The sequence below is a fragment of the Canis lupus genome, chromosome 31 (genome assembly GCF_003254725.2).
Source record: "Canis lupus dingo isolate Sandy chromosome 31, ASM325472v2, whole genome shotgun sequence".
NCBI classification, from domain to species: Eukaryota; Metazoa; Chordata; class Mammalia; order Carnivora; family Canidae; genus Canis; species Canis lupus.
Genome location: NC_064273.1, coordinates 35,312,432 through 35,331,481, shown reverse-complemented (window position 1 = coordinate 35,331,481; position 19,050 = coordinate 35,312,432). Strand labels below are relative to the sequence as shown.

Genomic DNA, 19,050 nt, shown 5'->3' with positions numbered 1-19,050 from the left:
TTATTCTACAAGATTGGAAATGTTAAATCTTCATTATTATTTCGTTGAAAACATTTTCTAATTTCCATTTTGGTTCCTTATTTGACTCAGTGTTATTTAGACATGTTTAATTTTCAAGTGCTTGAGAATATTTTAGTTACCTGTCATTGATAGTCCAAGTTGATCCTACTGGGGCAGAGAATGAATAGGCTTTGTATGATTTTGACTCTTTGGAATTTGCTGAGATCTACTTTATGGCCCACCCTATTCATTTATTTTGCTGAATGTTCTATATGAACTGGAAACATATGTATTTGGTATGTCAGGATTAGTTTTCCATAATGTTGATTGGGTCAATGCAATTAATCATCTTGTTTAATTCTTCTGTAGCCTATTTCCCCCCCGCCCCGGTTGTTGTCTATTCTATCAGTTACCAGGAGAGATTTGGTAAAATCTTTTTTTTTTTTTTTTTTTTGAGATTTGGTAAAATCTTGATAGCACATTGTTTATTTTTCTTTTTACTTCTGCAAAGGTCTGTATTAGGTACGTTTTAGTTGTGTTATTAAGTGCATACACATTTAGGATTAGTTTTATCTTCTGGCTCACTGGATCCTTGTATTATTATGGTAGGTCCTTCCTAGTCTCTGAAACAAGAATGTTAGTACTATAGAATATGGCCGCAACAGCCTCTCCTGGTTCTGTTTGAGCATTGTAGTCACTTTCATCTTTTTACTTTTCCATGACAATATTCATATATTATTGTCTTTTGCAACCACTAAATTATTGGTGCTTGTTTTTTAATAAATTATTTGTCATTTAATTAGATTGTATAGTCCTTTTGTAGGGAATGTAATTAATAATATAGTTGATTTTAATTTTATCATCTTTTCGTTGTTTTCTATCCATCCCATCTGTTGTTGGTTTTTTAAAATTTATCCTTTCCTGATTTTTTCAAAGTTTTTCACTCTTTTAGATTTTTGTTTATATATTCTTACTATTGTTATAGCCGTACTTTAGGAAATTAATGATCATTCCAGATAAATACTTACCTTTACCACTTCTGGAATAATGGAAGAGTCCTATCCCAGTATGATTCTACCCATGCTCAGCACCTGTGTGCTTGTCCTCATACATTTGTGCTTCTGCATATGCTATAAACCACAGAAAATACTATCATCACTTTTTGGATTAATTCGTTATTAAGATTAAGTTATTTTCGTTAAACAGTTAACATCATTTGTGTTTACCCTTGTATCGACTCCTGCCAAGACTCTTCAAAGTTCTATTCTTTTATCAAGGTTCATTTGCCTTCAGCCTGAAGAACTGCCTTTAGTATTGTTATTTATCATTCCAATCTCTGGCAGCAAATTGATTTAGCATTTACTTTCCTAAATATATCTTTATTTCATGCATTTTTGAAGGACACTTATGAATTTATGATGGAATAAAATTCTAGGTTGGAAGGTCTTTTTTTCTTCCCTCAGCAATTTAAAGACATCACCTGTTGTTTCTGGCTTCCACATATTGCTTTTTGGAAGGTTATATGTCTTTTCTTGTTGGAAAGATTTTCTTCCTGTATCTGGTTTTCACTATTTTAAATAAACCTGTTCTGGTATGATTTTTTTTTTTAGAGGGAATAATTATCCTGCTGATGTCTTACTGAGTTTCTATAATATGTGGATTGAGACCTTTTATCAGTTTTGAGAAATTCTTAGCCATTATCCCTTCAAATATTTTTCTGCCCACCCTCTCTCCTCCTCGCTTTCTGGAACTCCAATTACACATTTATTAGAACTTTGAACTATGTCTTGATTTGTCCATGCTTTGAATTGTTTTTCCATTCTTTTAATGTGTTTCAGTCTAGATATTTTCCGTGTACCATCACTGAATTCATTACTGCTGTTTTCTGCTATGTTGAGTCTTCTGTTAAGTCTATACAACCTCAGATATTTATTTTTTCCATTCTATTTTATTTTATTAAAAATTTCTTTTTATTTAAATTCAATTTGCCAGCATAAGCCTCAGATATTTAAAAAAAATTCCAGAATGTCCACTTGATTATGTTGTATACTCCTACTTTACAGTAATACTCTCTATCCTTTCATTAATTTTACTAATATTTTTCTTTCTATGACTTAACATATTAATTATAGTTATTTTAAAGTCCTTGTCAACTGTGTTCAATATCTGGATCTTCTGTGTGTGTGCCTCTATTTTTTGAATATTTATCATCTTCTTTAAAATAAACTTTTTATTTTAGAATAGTTTTATGGTTACAAAAAGGTATGAAAATAATGCCAAGATTTTCTATGTGTTCTGAACCCAGTTTCCCTTATTACCATTATAATTCTTGAAAGATTTTACTTATTTATTTATTAGATAGATAGATAGATAGATAGATAGATAGATAGATAGATAGAGATTGAGAGAGAGAGAGAGAGAGAACAAGCAGGAAGGAGCAGCAGAGGAAGAGGGAGAAGCAGATGCCCCCTGAGCAAGGAGCCTGATGTGGGGCTCCATCCCAGGACCCTGGGATCATGACCTAAGCCAAAGGCAGACACTTAACCAACTGATCCACCCAGGCATCCCATTCCCATGCACATATCTAGGATACATATCGTCAATGTGACTTCATGATTGGTGTTAACCTTAGTCCTCAGCTGTGTTCTACAGACTCCTCCATATTGCACTTTTTTGGAAGGAAAATACTAAGCACAGTCCATGCTTAAGTAGGAGTTATGCTCTGCTTTCCTAAAGATAAAGTATCTACATAAATTATTTGGGATTCTTCTGCATGGGAGATTTGTCTGTTCTCTACTCACTTTTCAATCATTTGTTAATATTTGGTATAGACTAATGGGTATATATGTTATATTTTATAATCCAATATTACTTTATTTTTATGCCTAAATTATTTCTAGCTTTGACCAGTTGATTCATCAGTTCCTTTGACATATCCTACAATTTCTTTTTTTTTTTTTTTGAGCATTTCTTTACATTCTGTTAACACAAAAAGCTGCAGGCTTATCTTCAGGATTTTCTGCTCTGATCCTAGAATCAGACATTTCTCCAGGGAGTCTTGGTTGCTTTGATTAGAAAGTGGTATTAGAAACCAAGTTTTGGGGCTAGATATGCTACTTGACAACTTATCGACAAACATTTCCATACATAACTGTGTCTGTATTCAGCTAAATGTGAGTTTATACTGGTGGCTCTAACTTTAATCCATTATTACCTGGATCATTCTAGCCCCCTCCTTGCTTATCTGTAACCTCCCACTGCAACAGTGGGACACCTGCCACTCTTGCTGAGTTGTGTTAGTTCTGGTATGCACCTGTAGTGTCTTCAGAATTAACCCATAGTCCTGGGGGGGGAACAAGATTACCAGCCAGAGCACTGGGCCTATGTGCTATTTCTTTTACTTTTAGACTTACCAGTTTCACTCACTCCCAAAGCTTAGGTTAGTATATTTTTTCACCCTTCTCTTCACTGAGTTTGTTTCATACAGTTTAATATAGCTCGGTCCTTTTGTTATATTCTACATTCCATGCTGGGATCACTGAGCTCCTAAGTGACTTAAAATTTGTATACATTAAGTTTCCCTCTTTGTGTGATAAAGTTTAATGGGTTTTGGCAAGTACATAGTACCATGTATCCAACAATACAGTATCAGAGAGAATTGTTTCACCAAGTCCAAATGTAGGGCTACTCCACATATACTAAACTGTATGTTGAATTTCATCAAGGCCAGCACTACTTAAGTATTCGACATGGTATAAGGTTCCTAGGTGCCCCTTCCAGACATGACAACATCTAATGTGTATTTTTTTGCGTCTCGTTTGAAGTGTATAATATCAGAGGATATTTTGCTTATATAGAATTATAAGTTGATTCTTTTTTTCCCCAAATTTTAATATTTAATTTCACATTCTTCTTACTTAACGCTGTTTCTGATGAGACACCTGCTGTAATTTTATCCTTGTTCCACTGTAAGTTAGATGATTTCTTTTCCCCTGGCTTTTTTTCAAGATTTTTTTCTCTTTCTTTTTCTTTTCTTTCTTTCTTTTCTTTTCTTTTTTTTTTTTTTGTGGTTTGAATTCAGTGTGTTTGGTATTTTGGGGAGAGGGGTGGTGTTATCTCACTAGGTGTTCTTTGACCTTCCTGGGTCTGTGGCTTAGCATCTGCTATTTATTTTGGAAAATTCTTGGCCATTATTATGTCAAATGTTCTCTATTTCTTCTGGTGTACCAATTGCACATATGGTACAACTTTGAAATCATTCCACAGTTTTTGGATATTCTATTTCTGGATTGCTTTCTTTCATTCCTTTTTTTCTTTTTGAATTTCAGTTTGGGAAGTTTTTCTTGATTTGTCTTCAAGTTCACGAGTGCCTTGGCTCTCTTGCATCGACAGATGAGCCCATCCACATAGCCTTCGTTTCTCTTACAGTATTATTCCTAACATTTGTCTTTTTATTCTTAGAGTTTCCAACTCCGTGCTTACATCACTCATCTGTTTTTTTGCATGTTGTCTGCATTTTTCTCCTATACACATTAGCAGAGAAATCATATTTTAAATATCCATCTTTTCAGATTTTGCTTCTTCTTGCTTTTTTTGGACTCCTGGTAATTTATTGTGGAGAGCTGGATATAGCATGTCAGCTGGCTGTAACAGGTACTAAAGTATATGGTGCTAGGTGTTATGTTAATCTGGACAAGAGTGCTTGATACTTGTTGCACTAGGTGCCAGAAACTTCCTACGCCTTCAGTGTCATTGTTTTCTCCTCCCATACTGACTTAGAGCTTCCCTAGTTACTCTTCCCTATATAAAGTCTGTGTTCTGCAGCCCTTTCATCTTTAACCCACTGTTTTTTCATACTGTAGCCCTGCTAGTATGGAGGTAAGGTATGGGGGATGGGAAGCATTTTATAATCTCATGGTTTAGTCTCGCTGTTTAGTGGGGCTGTGACCTTCACAGGTGTTTCTCTAGCAGCCTAGTTTCTCCCTTTGGCCCTTGCTTCCTGCTCTGTTCTGTAGCTACAGCAATTCCCAATCTACTTCTTTGAAGTCTTGTGCCTTGATGACTGGGTTTTTCCACTTAGATGAGACAGGAAGGCTACATGGGGCTTGACTGGAAGGAATACCCTTCTGCAGCTGAGCTACAGTTCTGACAAGGTCTTTCCCACTGGACAGTAGTCCTGTCTTATGGATAAGATTGCCACATTTTGCAATGATTGCCTTTCTCTACCAGAGCCAGGAGGACGTCTTTCTCAAATCTTCACCATGAAAACCTGGTGTGGTTCCTAGAAGGAACGCTCACAAATGTATCCCCTCCAACCCCAACACACACACACATGCACACTAAGACGATGGCCCCCAGGAATTTCTCAGTCTTGTGCTAGCCTCTACTTCAGCCTCTAGCAATTCATCAAAATTGCCAATTAAACATTTCTAGCAGTCTGCAGCTCCAGTGGCTTCTGCTCCGGAGAAGCAGATTTCAGCTGTGATTCTCATATTTGCCCGTCTCTCTAGATTTTTGTGGTAGTGGCTTAACCTGTGACCTCTATTTTCTCGTCAGTTCAAGGAAAAGCATTGATTTTAAGTTTGTCCAGATTTTTGTTGGTGGTGATAAGTATAGAATGATGATTTCCAGATTCTTTGTATGCTTGAGCTAAAATCATATACCTCTAATTAAAAAAACTTTTCCTCTTGATTGTTGATCCAATCATTTATCCAATGATATTTTTTGCTATATCCCAAACATGGCATATAAATAGATCATGTGTGCTCTAGATAATATCTTTAGCCAGTGAGGGTTCCCTTTTCCTCTTGTGGGCATATAGAATGAGAAGCTCATGACTGCAATCCAATTGAGATTATCTTGGGTTGGGGCTGGGTTGGAATTTTATCAAGATTTGTTCATATTTGGTAAATCCTTGTTTCTTGGGTTGTGGTGCTCCCCAGTTGTTTTTTTTTTTTTTTAATCTCTTCAGCCTTACCAGAATGCTCTACCCTTCAGAGTTTTTTAGCTTAGTTCTTGCTTCACATAAGTTCAAGTATGGCTAATGACTGCAAAGGAAGACTGGCTTTGTGTTTGCTGCAGAACTTCTCTCTCTAATGGGACTTAGTTTCTTAAACACTGTATGAAATTTCAGTCTGTGTTTTTGTCTACGTCCTCAGTTTCCAGCAGTGCAGTAGAGTTCAGCAAATGTCTCAAGGGGAAGACATGCTTCTTGGGGAATATCCTTTCAATACATCACTTCATCCACAGATGTCCACCCAAAGTCTTCCAGAAGCATCCCTCCATTTGGGCCAAGCTTAATCTTCATCTCATATTCAGAATTGGCAAATGCATCAAGAGAAGAAAACAGTCAGCAATTAGCATCTCCTCTAGGAAAAGCTCTTGTATCTCTCTGGCTTAAGTTCTTTTGGTCTTCATCACTTTTGGACCTCTCCAATCCTTTAAAAATATGAGATGTATAATTTCTCCAATTAAAAAAATTACAGTGGTAATACAGATCTGCATGTCTACAGTATCTATTTGGAATCAGATGATATAGATCACATTTTTTTCAGAGGAAAAATTAGGATTCTTTCATTGGCATTTGCCTGTATGTACCATGCTAGTAGTAGGTATCAGCAAAGCTACCTAATTCTACCCATTGACTCACAAATTAGCTAGATATCTGCAATCATCTCCACATGTTTAGTGTTGGACTGTCAACAAGAGTAGGCATCCAATATCTGTGTTTCAAACTTTGAGAAGTATAATAAGCATGTACCTATGGTTCTGATGGGAATTCAAGGCAGCCCAGTGGAGGAGAGTTCTGCATCTGTAAAGAGGAGCAGAAAGCATAATAGACAAAATTGCACAATATTACATGAAGCAGAAGAAAACAGGGGTATCCTGAGGGACACTTTAATTAAAGCCCAGAAAATTGCAATTTCTTTAGAAAGAACACAAAGAACAGGAAACATCCGGTATAGATTCACAAAGGACTACTTAGAGGTATACCAAAAAAATTATACTGGAAATGATGAACAGAGGAGGGAAACTCAGAAATAAAAGAAAAAAAAAAAGAAACATGAGCTTCAAAAAAAAAAATCTCAAACTGTTTCAACATTGTATAATGCCAATGAGGTCAGTGTGCTGCAGAAAACTACCACATTAATTTCTCAATGTCTCTGGCAAGGATATGAGCTGTCAAGTCCTTAGGAAAATGTGAAACAAATAATCTATATTGAATTCAACTTGGTTGGAGTGCAGGATAGATGGTGGAGGTTAGTGAAGGTATAAGTTTCCAACTGCAAAGAGATCTTTGTTCGTTTTTGGCATTCCCCAAGATTGAAAGGTCTGCCTGTGCAAAATGTAGAGGAGCATTATACACATGTATTTGTGGTGTGTGTATGTGTGCAGTAGGGTAAAGGCTGAAGAATTGTGTGTCATCAATTTCCCCCATAAATATGAGAACTCTCCTTTCCAAACGCAAATGAAAAACAATCTGACAAGTGGCACATGTACTTACGGTTCAAGGGACACAGTATTTAAAATCAATGATGTTCTATAAAACTCAAGGCACTTTGGGATGCCATACTGGAGTGGTAGACTGAGGGTAGATTCTGGAGTCAGACTCAGGTGCAAATCCTGACACCACACTGAACAAATAAGTGAGCATGGGAAGGTCATTAACTTCTCTGAGCTCGTCTTTTCACATGTAGAGTGGAGATAACATCTACTTCCTAGGGTTTCTGTGGTGATTAAGCAATACACAGTGAACGCTAAGCATAATGCCAGGTACCACCAGATAGACACCCAAGAAATGACACCACTCGTGAGTATGCAGTGCAGTGCATGTGGGAGAAGAAAATATCAAGTTGAGGTGGCAAGGGCATTACTAGAAGGAACGTTTCAGGTTAAGAGGGAGGGACAGTCGTGGCTGTGTCCTAAATGAAGTCACTAGGAGATTAGAGGTGGGGGAGCAGAGGTAGAGGGTGAAGGATTCTGGTACTGATATTATCAGAAAACAGGAGTTCTAGGGAGGCAAGAAATAAAAATGATAAAATGCAAAACACAGGTGGGAAGGCCCCAGATGCAATTTCCTGAGTCTGGCCTGTTTCAAGATTCTTCTGAGCTATGGTTCAGTTGTGAGCCTGTCTCCATGAGGTCACAACAAATCTGGTAATCCAAGGATCCTACAATGTGACTGTGTCTTCATGGTTGCCTTCCCATGAAGCCACTACAGTGTCTGCTAATTTCAGGATCCTGTGTGATCTGATCCTTCTCTCAGTAAAGTCACCACAGGGCCCCTGGCAGGCCACTCGGCTGCAGCATTCCCACTAGCCACATTGGCAGGACAAGGGGTTGATATCTTTGAAAGTTTTTTCAAAGCTAAAATCCATGATCCATAAGTTGAAATACCTTGTAATTTTTTTTAAAAAGATCAAAATAAGAAGCATATAAGTGTAATATGCAAGAAGAGATAAAATCAGTTATAAATGACTTCTGTGAGAATAAGAGGAAAACAATGCAGAGGTTATTGTGGGGGTACAAGCCACACACATATCTTTATTTGTGGTCTTGCTGAAGAATGGAGATTAATCAGAGGCAGGGGATGGGGAGAAGGAGCGATTCCAACTGGTGCAATCTGGTTGAATCACCCTCCTTAGAGCCCAGTGCTTCTAGGTAGAGAAAGGGGGGCTACCTCTTCCTTGACAAGGAGTCATCCATAGAGAGGTTTAGAATGTGATTCATCTTTGCTTCTGTGGCTTGAAAGACTTCCTCTCCTTCTATTTTTAGCCTTCAGCCCAGGTGTGATTGGGCTCACTGAGTGACTGGCCTTTTAATTAATTTACCTGATAAAGGAAACATTTTGTGCTTAGTCAAACAGTGGGTGAGGACTGGGTCTGAAAACACACCATCGGGATGGAACAAACCTACTTCTAATGAGGTCAGGAAAGAATAAGGATTAAGAGAAATTGACCAGAGTGGATGAGGGCAGCACCAATCAGATTTCCAGGAGCAGAAGATTGTGAATGTGACCCTTCATTAAAAAAGATGTTGGCTCTGACAAAGCTTCAGGTAAAGGGCTCGGTCTTGCCCAGGGATGGGAAAGAGGGAGGGTCAGTGTGATTTCAGTTTTCCTGCCAGGAAACAGTGCACCAAAAGTTTACACATTTACTCATCAGCATTCCAAACCTGGGTTTCTGTAGTGATAGACTTTCTCCCCCTTCCCCTAACTCCACTCTGTTTAGGCAGCAGGTCACAGTCATGAATGAGATAGGACCAGAGACCTATCACAGTAAGAGCTGCTGCATGGAAAAGGAAACTCATCCCACAGTTCAGTTTTCCCCTTATCTTTCCCATAAGTGGGGGGAATGTCAGAATTGTGGCAAAGTGATGGTAACCATGTTCCTGGTGCACAACTGCTGGGAAGAGTTGTTACAATTAGATTTTATTATGATTTTCCCTCCTGTGGTGAATAGATACTAAGGTAATCCCCAGTGAGCCCTGCCTCCTGGTGTTCCCGGCTTTGTGAAATGCTCCTTTCACTGAGTTTAGGTGGGATCCATGGCTTGTTTTTAATCAATAGAATATGGCAAAGGTGGCAGGAGGTGTGTCCTGTGATTGTACTGTGTTGTGTAAGACTCTGTCTCACTAACAAACTCACTGTTGCTCTCCTGCAGGCCCCAGAGAAGCAATATACCATGCTGTGGACTGCCTGTGGAGAGAGAATTGTGGGCACCTGTAGCGGCTAAGGGCAACCTCTGGCCAACACCCATCGAGGAATTCTGCTAACCTGTGCAAGCTTGGAAGTGAAGTCCTCCTCCACTCAACTTCCAGATGAGAACACAGCCCAGCAGATTGGGCTACTTAATTGTAGCCTTGTGAGACCGTGAGCAGAGGGCCAGGTAAGCTGTGCTTGGAAGTCCTGAACTTCAGAAACTGAGATAGTGAACAGATAAGCCACTAAAGCACTAAGGTTGTGGTAATCTGTTATGCACCATAGAAAATGACTATGTCTCCTTAGACCGTATTTTGCCTGGGGATTTTGACATCTTCATGTTGAGAGTCCTTGAGGTCTTGGGTGATGGTGCCCAACCCTCCCCTTCTGTTGGCTGTCTACGCTGGCAACTAGGAATGGCTTTCCGTGATTGGATGTCCTTCTGAAACACATCTTCGACCTTGAGGCACAGCCACCAGCAGTGGTAGATATGCTAAACAAAGCTTTATTAACACAGTGCTTCCCTTTGGCATGGATTCCCCTATTTTATGATCCTCCTATTATGTCAGACCCTGGGTCAGGCACCTCAGCAAAAATATTCATGGTGAAGCCCAGAACTGCCTACAGAATTCTAGAATCCTGTAGAAGAGAGGCGTGTTGAGATAAATGCCTGTTGTCCAGGCAATAAGGCAATCGTAAGGAAGATATGAACCCCACCACTTTGAGCATTTCCTTCCTCATTTTGGTTGCACTGTCTAGGCAGCCAGTCCTCCCATGCTCACATGTTCTCATTTGAGCTGCTTTTCTGCCCATTGCTTCCTGTCTTAACAAAGGGGGTGCAAGTGGGCCTCCCTTCCCTTGGGAGAGCCCACTGGGCTTTTATGATGTTCTTGAATGCTGTGTGTTTTGTTTTCTAAGTGATTCCATATTCAGTGGTGTTCATTCTTTGCAAAATTTTGTATGGGGTGAACGTAGTCTTTAGCACCATTGCTCTTCGGTTTCTACAACTTTCCTCTATTTTCGCTAGTTCCTCTTTCTCCTTCAGGACTCTGATCCTTCCCTTTCTATCAAATGCTGATCTCAAAAAGAGGACCAGCTGTGTTAGTCATCCAGCCTGGCAGTCTCTTCCAAGCAGACTATACAGCGGTGGTACCTTTCACAGGGATGTTTGTAGATTTGGCTTAATCACTGTGGGTGAAAGAGGTTGGCTATCATTTGAATGGATTAATTATGTGGGTGTCTAGGAAGATCTCTTCAGACAAGGAGGAAATAATCTGGTTGGCTTGTGCATAAAAACAGTTATCATCTCACTTGTGACCAGTACCATGTGAAATGTATGGATATGTGGTGTCACGTGTGCATTTACAATAGTGGTTCTCAACTGGAGCGATTTTGCCCCCTACTGGACATTCGGCAATGTCTGGGGACATTTTTTGGTTGTCACAAGCCCGGGGGAGGGGATGTGTCTACTGGTATCGGGTTTCAGAGGCCAGGATTGCTGCTAAATCACCTCCAATGCATAGGACAGTCCCCAAGATAAGGAGTTATCTAGCCCAACTTGATAGCAGGGTTGAGGTAGGGAACCCCTGATTTAACAGACTCAAATTCAATGCCATATATTGTGGCAAAGAAAAAAAGCAAAAGCAACAAATGCAGATAAAGTAAGAATTCCCTCCACTCACCCCATTTTTACCCTTCAGAACGGTTTTTCCCTCCCCTTGACCAGCCACAAGTGAAGCCCACAGAGAAATAAAGTAGGCTATCTTCTTTGCTTTGAACTGCTGTTAAGATTTAACATTCATCTTTATTAACTTTATCCTGAAAGTGTACATGAGAATGTGTATTCTGGATTAGAGACAGGTGATCATTATTCATTTAGAAAGCAAATAACGTCTGCAGGGTTCCTGTGCCTTGATTCTCACCCCCGGGGTGAGGTGGGGAGAAGTAGGCCAATGCCATACACAGACATAAACACAAAATCTGCATCTGAGCAAAGAATGAATTTTCTCTCCTGATGCACAGGAGAAAGAGGCAGCTGCCTCCTGTCCCCTCCCAGGAGGAGGGAGGAAAACCTTTGCTCCTAGAGATGGAGCCCTAGAGCATCCTGGGTTCTCATTCTATCTAGAGTGTAAATACATCCCTTCCAAGGCTAGGTGAGCTCTGGAGTCTAGTTTTGAAGGCCTAGAGATATTTCTGTCTCTAGACTTGAAACGTCAACAGCCAGACAGAGTTAGTACATCTCTTTGGGGTTTTCTTACTCGCTGCAGTTGTACATTAACTTCTTCCTGAGGCTTTCTCTGAGCCCCCATTTGCAGGCAAAGTTATTCAGAAAGCCCCAACACCACCAGAACACACACATATTTCTTCACACCCAGCCATCCCCAGGGCTTCTGAGGACTTAAGGATCTCACTGATGACCTGCTTTTCCTTTTGTGGCTGCCCCAAGTAGGGTAGGAACTCTCCTGCCATGAAGAAGACTGCACCCTTGAGCAGAGTCCTCCCTTGCCACATTCCATGAAGGTTCTTTCCACAAATCTGATCAGAAAGCTCTACTGGATTAGTAGAGCACTGACCTTTCTGCAGATGGTATGTTTACAGTTGAGAAGGAGCCTTGTGGAGACGATATTCCACCCAAAGATTGTGTCAGGGCAGGAATGTGGCCCTGGAACTAACTGGTGCTGGGAATGCTTCTAAGATCCCCTGAAAATAGTCTAAGGGAGTTGTCATTTGCACCCAAGTGATTGGCATTTTTTGGATTCCTTTAGCCATTGCCACGCACACAGCTCACACAGTCAGCAGCCTGTTCAAGGACAGTCGTAACACACTCTTGGCCTTTGGGGATTTTTAGAAACAGTGCTAAAAATGAAGGGAAAGTCATTTTAAGATTCCTTCAAATTGCACTATTTGGGGGTAAATGTGTTCTAAATGATTCCCAAGGGAAAAAAATAATGCTGTTAAGTTGCTACTCCATACCTAGAATACAAGATACTGAATAGCACATACTAGGAAGCAGGTGCTTATCGTTTATGAAATAAAGCCTGAAGGTGAAACATTCAGTATATTACTTACACTTTGTTTTGGAGGTTTAAGTATTCGCTGGGGAGAAATTGATAAGAAGCCAGAAGCTGAGCTTGGATCCTGTCATCCATGCTTGACCTCCCAAGTGTGAGGGGCCGTTCAGCTCAAGTTCATTTCAGGAGGTGGGTGGCAAACCAGGCTGTCTGACTCCAGAGGTGCGCCAAGCCTCATTTTACCCAGAGAGCAAGAGACAATGGTAGTGAGTTGTAAATATTAGCTGTTGAGCTCTGTATTCCGTGATCCCATCATTCTGAAACTCATTCTGTTTTTTTTTTTTTTTTTTTTAAGTAATAAGTAGATATTTTCAAAGAGGCTCAGTTAGCACCAAAACTCAGGAAGGACCTACACCAGTTGCCATCCAAAGGTATCCATTCAGCTTGTAATTGTCCTAGGGTGATGCAAGTTAAGACTACCTGAGTCCTGCTTCCTAGGAACTTCCAATCCATAGTGGGGAGAAGAGCTACTGAACAGGAAATTGGGCATCTGCCTGTGGGTTTATCTCCAACTAGAGATCTTCCCCTGCTTTAGGTTGGAGGGTGAGGTGTATTCTCTGGAAAAATTTAACAGACTAAAGGTTCCATTTCTCCAAGATCAGCATCAACATGGACCTCTGTGAAGTTACTATTAGATGAGATGGTTTCAAGACTCTTCCATTTTACCTGAGTTAAATAAATGGCACTTGGAGCCCAGGGTTTTGAAGACCATTGAGGCCAGGAAGCCAAGGAAACTCTTCCTGGATTGGTTGGTTACTGCTCTTTTCTCAAGAAGCCAATCAAGCCATGTTTTCAAAATCTCAGTACATGCTCAACCCAGGAAGAAAGTAAGAAAGGGCACAATATCCTCTGGTTTCAGGAGAACACAGAACCCATCACCTGCATCTAAGTGAGCCTGAAAATATTTAATGAGGCACCCAGAGCTCACTGATTCAACTGTTTAGTGACCAGGAGGCTCAGGGAATTAGATTAGGAACATGGCCGATATAATCCTTTTCCCCACAGAGTTTATAATTTAATAGTGAAAGTGAAAGAGGGTGGCAACCACAATGTGTAGTTGAGGGAAAGAGCCAGCTTGTTTCAGGAGTCGTGGGAGGTCTCCCTAAGAAACAGTGCCAGAAGAAGGCCTACCCATGGCCAACAGACACATGAGAAAATGTTCCATATCATTTGGCATCAGGGAAATACAAATCAAAGCCACAATGAGATTCCACCCCACACCAGTGAGAATGGCTAAAATTAACAAGACAGGAAACAACAAATGTTGACGAGGATGCAGAGAAAGGGGAACCCTCTTACACTGTTGGTGGGAATGCAAGTTGGTGCAACCACTCTGGAAAACAGTGTAGAGGTTCCTCAAGAAGTTAAAAATGGAGCTACCCTATGGCCCAGCAATTGCACTGCTGGGGATTTACCCCAAGGATACAGATGTAGTGAAAGGAAGGGGCACCTGCACCCCAATGATCATAACAGCAGTGTCCACAATAGCCACCTGGCGGAGGAGCTGAGATGTCCTTTGACAGATGAATGGATAAAGAAGATGTGGTGTCTATATACAATGGGATATTACTCAGCCATCAGAAAGGACAAATACTCACCATTTACTTCGATATGGATGAACTGGAGGGTATTATGCTGAGTGAAATAAGTCAATCAGAGAAGGACAATAATCATGTGGTTTCACTCATATGAGGAATATAAGAAATAGTGTAAGGGACTATAAGGGAAAGGAGGAAACTGAGTGGAGAAAATTAGAGGGAGACAAACCATGATAGACTCCTAACTCTGGGAAACAAACTGAGGGTGTAGAAGGGCTGGGAGTGGAGTAATTAGGTGGAAGGCATTAAGGGGGGCACTTTTGGGATGGGCACTGGCTGTTATACTATAAGTTGGAAAATTGAATTTGTTTTATTTTAATTTTTTAAAGATTTTATTTATTTATTCATGAAAGACACACAGAGAGAGGTAGAGACACAGGCAGAGGGAGAAGCAGACTCCTCACAGGGAACCTGATGTGGGGCTTGATTCCAGGACCCCAGGATCATGCCCTGAGCCAAAGGCAGACTCTCAATCAGGGAGCCACCCAGGTGCCCTGGCAAATAGAACTTAAATAAAATATTAAAAAAAGAAGCAGTGCCAGAACGCAGGGTGAGTCTGGGGCAACCCTGCCAAGCAGATGGCCTGCAATGCTGGCTGCTGCCCTGGGACATGCCCCACAGAGTGCAGGGTTCTGAGCAACCAGGGACTCTTGAGGTAACATAGCTGAAGATTTATTCTTCTGTCTCCTCTAATTGGAGAAACACCACACCTCTCCTGCTGCAACTGTGGAGACCATGTTATAGGAAACACTGTTTTTTGTTTGCTTTTTTTTTTTTAATTTCTCTCTTCCTCCTTTCCTCCAGTCTCATTCCTTCTCTCTTGTCTCTCAGTACAAAATATAAGCCAAGCTCATTCATACCTATGAGGGCATGTCTCTGTGGTGTTTCAGCATCTGCTCAGAACTGCTCAGCAACCAGATGTCCTGCTGGAGAAGTGGTTGTAGAGAGGTGTAGAGATTGAAATTTTGGCACTGGAGGATGAAATCACTAGGTGAGAGGGATGGACCACCAGAAGCAAACTCTGGTTGTGCATATATCTGATGGTGCTTAGCAGCTGTTGGCAAACAATTTTATAAAACATTAAAAACATATTTATTTATCTATTCCTGAAAGAGAGAGAGAGGAGAGAGGAGAGAGGAGAGAGGAGAGAGGAGAGAGGAGAGAGAGAGAGAGAGAGAGAGAGAGAGAGAGAGAGAGAGAGAATTCCAAGCAGACACCCCACACTGAGTATAGAGTCCAATGCAGGGCTCGATCTCATACCCTGAGATCATGACCTGAGCTGGAACCAAGAGTCAGACACTTAACCAACTAAGCCACCCAGGAGCCTCATGATCTTTGATGTATATTTGGCTCTTCTCTGTTAATGTTCGTGCTTTGTCTTTATAAAATCTGATGACGCAGCCCATCCCTGCTCATGTAGAATGGGATGGATGAATGAGAACTGGATCTGGTGTGAGAGCCACTGGTCCAGTGTCCAGGGAAACAGCCTTCATTACAAAATGGCACCTTAATGGAAGACCAGGAGACTTCTTTCCATTACAGGCTCCCAGCATGAGTTTCCTAGGGAGAAAGAACCAGGCATGATGGCCTCTTTCTTCTTCTTGCTCTGAGAACTTTGGGCCTGTGGAATGGAGCTTTGCCAGGCTCTGGGCTTTCCTGGATATGAAGGAGGAAAGTCCTCCAGTCCTTGCAGAGACAGCAGGGCATCTCTGGAGGTGCTCACAATGTATCAGGGTCAGGTGAAACAAAACATGGCCCCATTTCACCATGACTCATTAATTAGGGGATGAAAAATAGGTCACAGTGATGTTTCAACATATGGTGGCTCATGGAAATTCAAATAACATACAAATAAGAATTTTGTGCCACAAGATAATCTTTTCATGTACGTCAGGTGTGCTGACCTGGACAGTTATGGTGACATAAATGCTATTAGTGAGCATAATCTTTGAGCCTTGAGGTGTGACTTAATGGTCCCAGGCTCAGACTTTCAATCAGTAATTTTGTAAGTCTCTTTTTCCTTTTTTTGAGAAAGGCAAATGTGGGCCATTATTCCTATGGCCCCACATTAATGCTGGCGTGCCTGGCAAGAAATCTCATTACATTACTGATTTCAGAGTCAAAGTGCTTATGTTATAAAGAAGCTAAAATTTCACCTGTAGGAAAATTGGCACAATTTCTTATTTTACCATCCTCAGTGCCAAGCATAAAAAATGCACTTTCTGTTTGGGTAATTTTGCACAGCAGGAACTTTAAATTATTTACAGCTTTCCTTGTCTGGAAGCAGAGGAAACACACCATTTTCCAGGCCACAATTTATACTGTGAAATGTTCTTAGAAAAAAAAAAAGGGAGTAAATTACTGATGTGTGCAAGAATCAGAGAAAGAACACGGGAGTGTCAAAAAACAAGGGGTGTCTTTCTCTTGCTATAACCAAGGTGGATCTGAGGGACCTGCAGGGCAGTTAAACATCAAGATGCCTGGAAATTGCACTGTTCTTGGAGGCTTCTGCAAAATGATTCCAAAACTATCGTGAATGACCAAAAACTGGAATGAAATGATGAAAACCTGGCTGTGAAAGCAGTGCTGGACAGAGGAGAGCACTGGTGGCTAAGAACTCATGAAGGTTGGTCCATGTCTCATGGGAGCCAGCCAGGGATATGCATTTTGGGAACTCAGTCCCCTAATTTTCAGGCAGAGCATTTGCATGCCTGGGGAGGTAAATGAAGGACCCAAAGTCATTTTCCTTTCTTCTCTTGCCAGCCTTCTGTGTCCCACCAGCCTCGTGCCCAATAGCCTCGTGCTATTCCTACTGAATAGCTGGTGTGCCTGGAGCATCCTCCACACAGCATCACTAAGCATTGCCATCTGCTCATCAGTATTAGTCCCCATTGCTGATGAAGAGCTTCACATCTTGGTTTTGAACTGATCACCTGCCAACTTAATTAGTGAAAATGAGTCCATTAAGGTTAAGGTTCTGGACCTGCATGGTTAGAGACCTCACCTGGTGGTGGAGAGAGGGGTCTGTCCACATGCCATTCTTCTTGGGCTTCACTTCTAATTCTATTAATTGACTTGAGTCCAACTAAACAAAATAACAATAATGCTTTACATTCATTGAGCAGCATTATGATGAGTATCGTGGGATTAACCTCCCTTAATCCTTATCTCAAATACACAGACTAATTCCAACTTTATAGTTGTGTAAACTGATTCTCGCATAGATAGGAAGAGGTGTTGGTGGGATTCAGACTAGACACTCTGCCTGTAGAGACCACCCTCTCCACTGCCCTGCTGTCCTGAGTAGCAAGCAAACCCTCCTCAGCTGGAAGTTAGCATTGGATGTAACTCATGAAGCATTTACTTACCATCCATTTATCACAATGGCACATTCAGAAACATGCCTAGTAGGGGTCAGGTACAAGCAAAATAAATATATCTTTTCTTTCGACAGTCTTACTGCTTCTGTTCTCCGTTGGCTGGGGAGAAACAAAGGCTAAAATAATTAATCCATGTTCATAGATAAGAAGGAACATTCCTCCTGCTTGGAACATGATCTGGACCCCTCCTCCACAGACAGTTCCCAGGTGGTTCAAGAAGAACTCACTTCATTCAGGATGACTAGTCAAAAGTAAACCACTGTAGGATCTATTTAAAGGCCCTTCAAGGAAGAGCCAGAAGACGTGGCAGTTCAAGAATACTCACTCGGCAACATTTGTTGTTTCCTGCCTTATTAATTTTCCCATTCTCACTGGTGTGAGGTGGTATCTTATTGTGGTTTTGATTTGTATTTCCCTGATGACGAGTGATGCAGAGCATTTTCTCATGTTCTTGTTGGCCATGTCTATGTCTTCCTCTGTGAGATTTCTGCTCATGTCTTTTGCCTATTTCATGATTCAATGTCCACAATAATCAAACGGTGGAAGGAGCCTCGGTGTCCATCGAAAGATGAATGGATAAAGAAGCTGTGGTCTATGTATACAATGGAATATTACTCAGCCATTAGAAACGACAAATACCCACCATTTGCTTCGATGTGGATGGAACTGGAGGGTATTATGCTGAGTGAAATAAGTCAATAGGAGAAGAACAAACATTACATGGTCTCATTCATTTGGGGAATATAAAAAATAGTGAAAGGGAATAAAGGGGAAAGGAGAAAAAAATGAGTGGGAAATATCAGAAAGGAAGACAGAACATGAGAGACTCCTAACTCTGGGAAACGAACTAGGGGTGGTAGAAAGGGAGGTGGGTGGGGGGGGTGACTGGGTGATGGGCACTGAGGGGGTACTTGATGGGATGAACACTGGGTGTTATTCTATATGTTGGCAAATAGAACACCAATAAAAATAAATTTATTAAAAAAAAAGAATACTCACTCAGTCAATACTTTCAGGTCAAGAAGAAAGTGACCATAGAACAGGCTCAACCTATCTTCAGAAAATCTTTGAAATCTTAATTAAGCTATCACCATCAAACAACATGAAGTGAAAGAGAAAAAAACCCAGACATTCAAGAGCTCAGGGAACACCTAGAGAGAGTGAGAGCTAAGATAGGGAGCTAAGAGAGAGAGAAGGTGAAAGATGGAAGTTGCTCTCCTGCAGAGCAGAGAGCAACCTGAGTTACAGCCCCAGTGTGTGCAGGTATCACAGCAGGAGAGCTGGTTTGTAGGGGGAGCACT

At 40.9% G+C, this 19,050-nt stretch overlaps 2 long non-coding RNA genes across 2 annotated transcripts; one reads left to right on the top strand and one right to left on the bottom strand.

Annotated features, from left to right (window-relative positions):
- Window positions 1–3,482: 3,482 nt before the first annotated feature.
- On the bottom strand, window positions 3,483–9,905 carry LOC125754165 (uncharacterized). The gene is made up of 3 exons (XR_007407692.1): window positions 9,776–9,905; window positions 6,761–6,811; window positions 3,483–6,438 (listed from the first exon to the last, which is right to left on the bottom strand). It is a non-coding gene; the product is annotated as an uncharacterized LOC125754165 (long non-coding RNA).
- LOC112661882 (uncharacterized) lies at window positions 8,871–18,595 on the top strand. Its single transcript, XR_003138066.3, has 3 exons — window positions 8,871–9,057; window positions 9,663–9,887; window positions 17,824–18,595. It is a non-coding gene; the product is annotated as an uncharacterized LOC112661882 (long non-coding RNA).
- The last annotated feature ends 455 nt before the right edge of the window (window positions 18,596–19,050 follow it).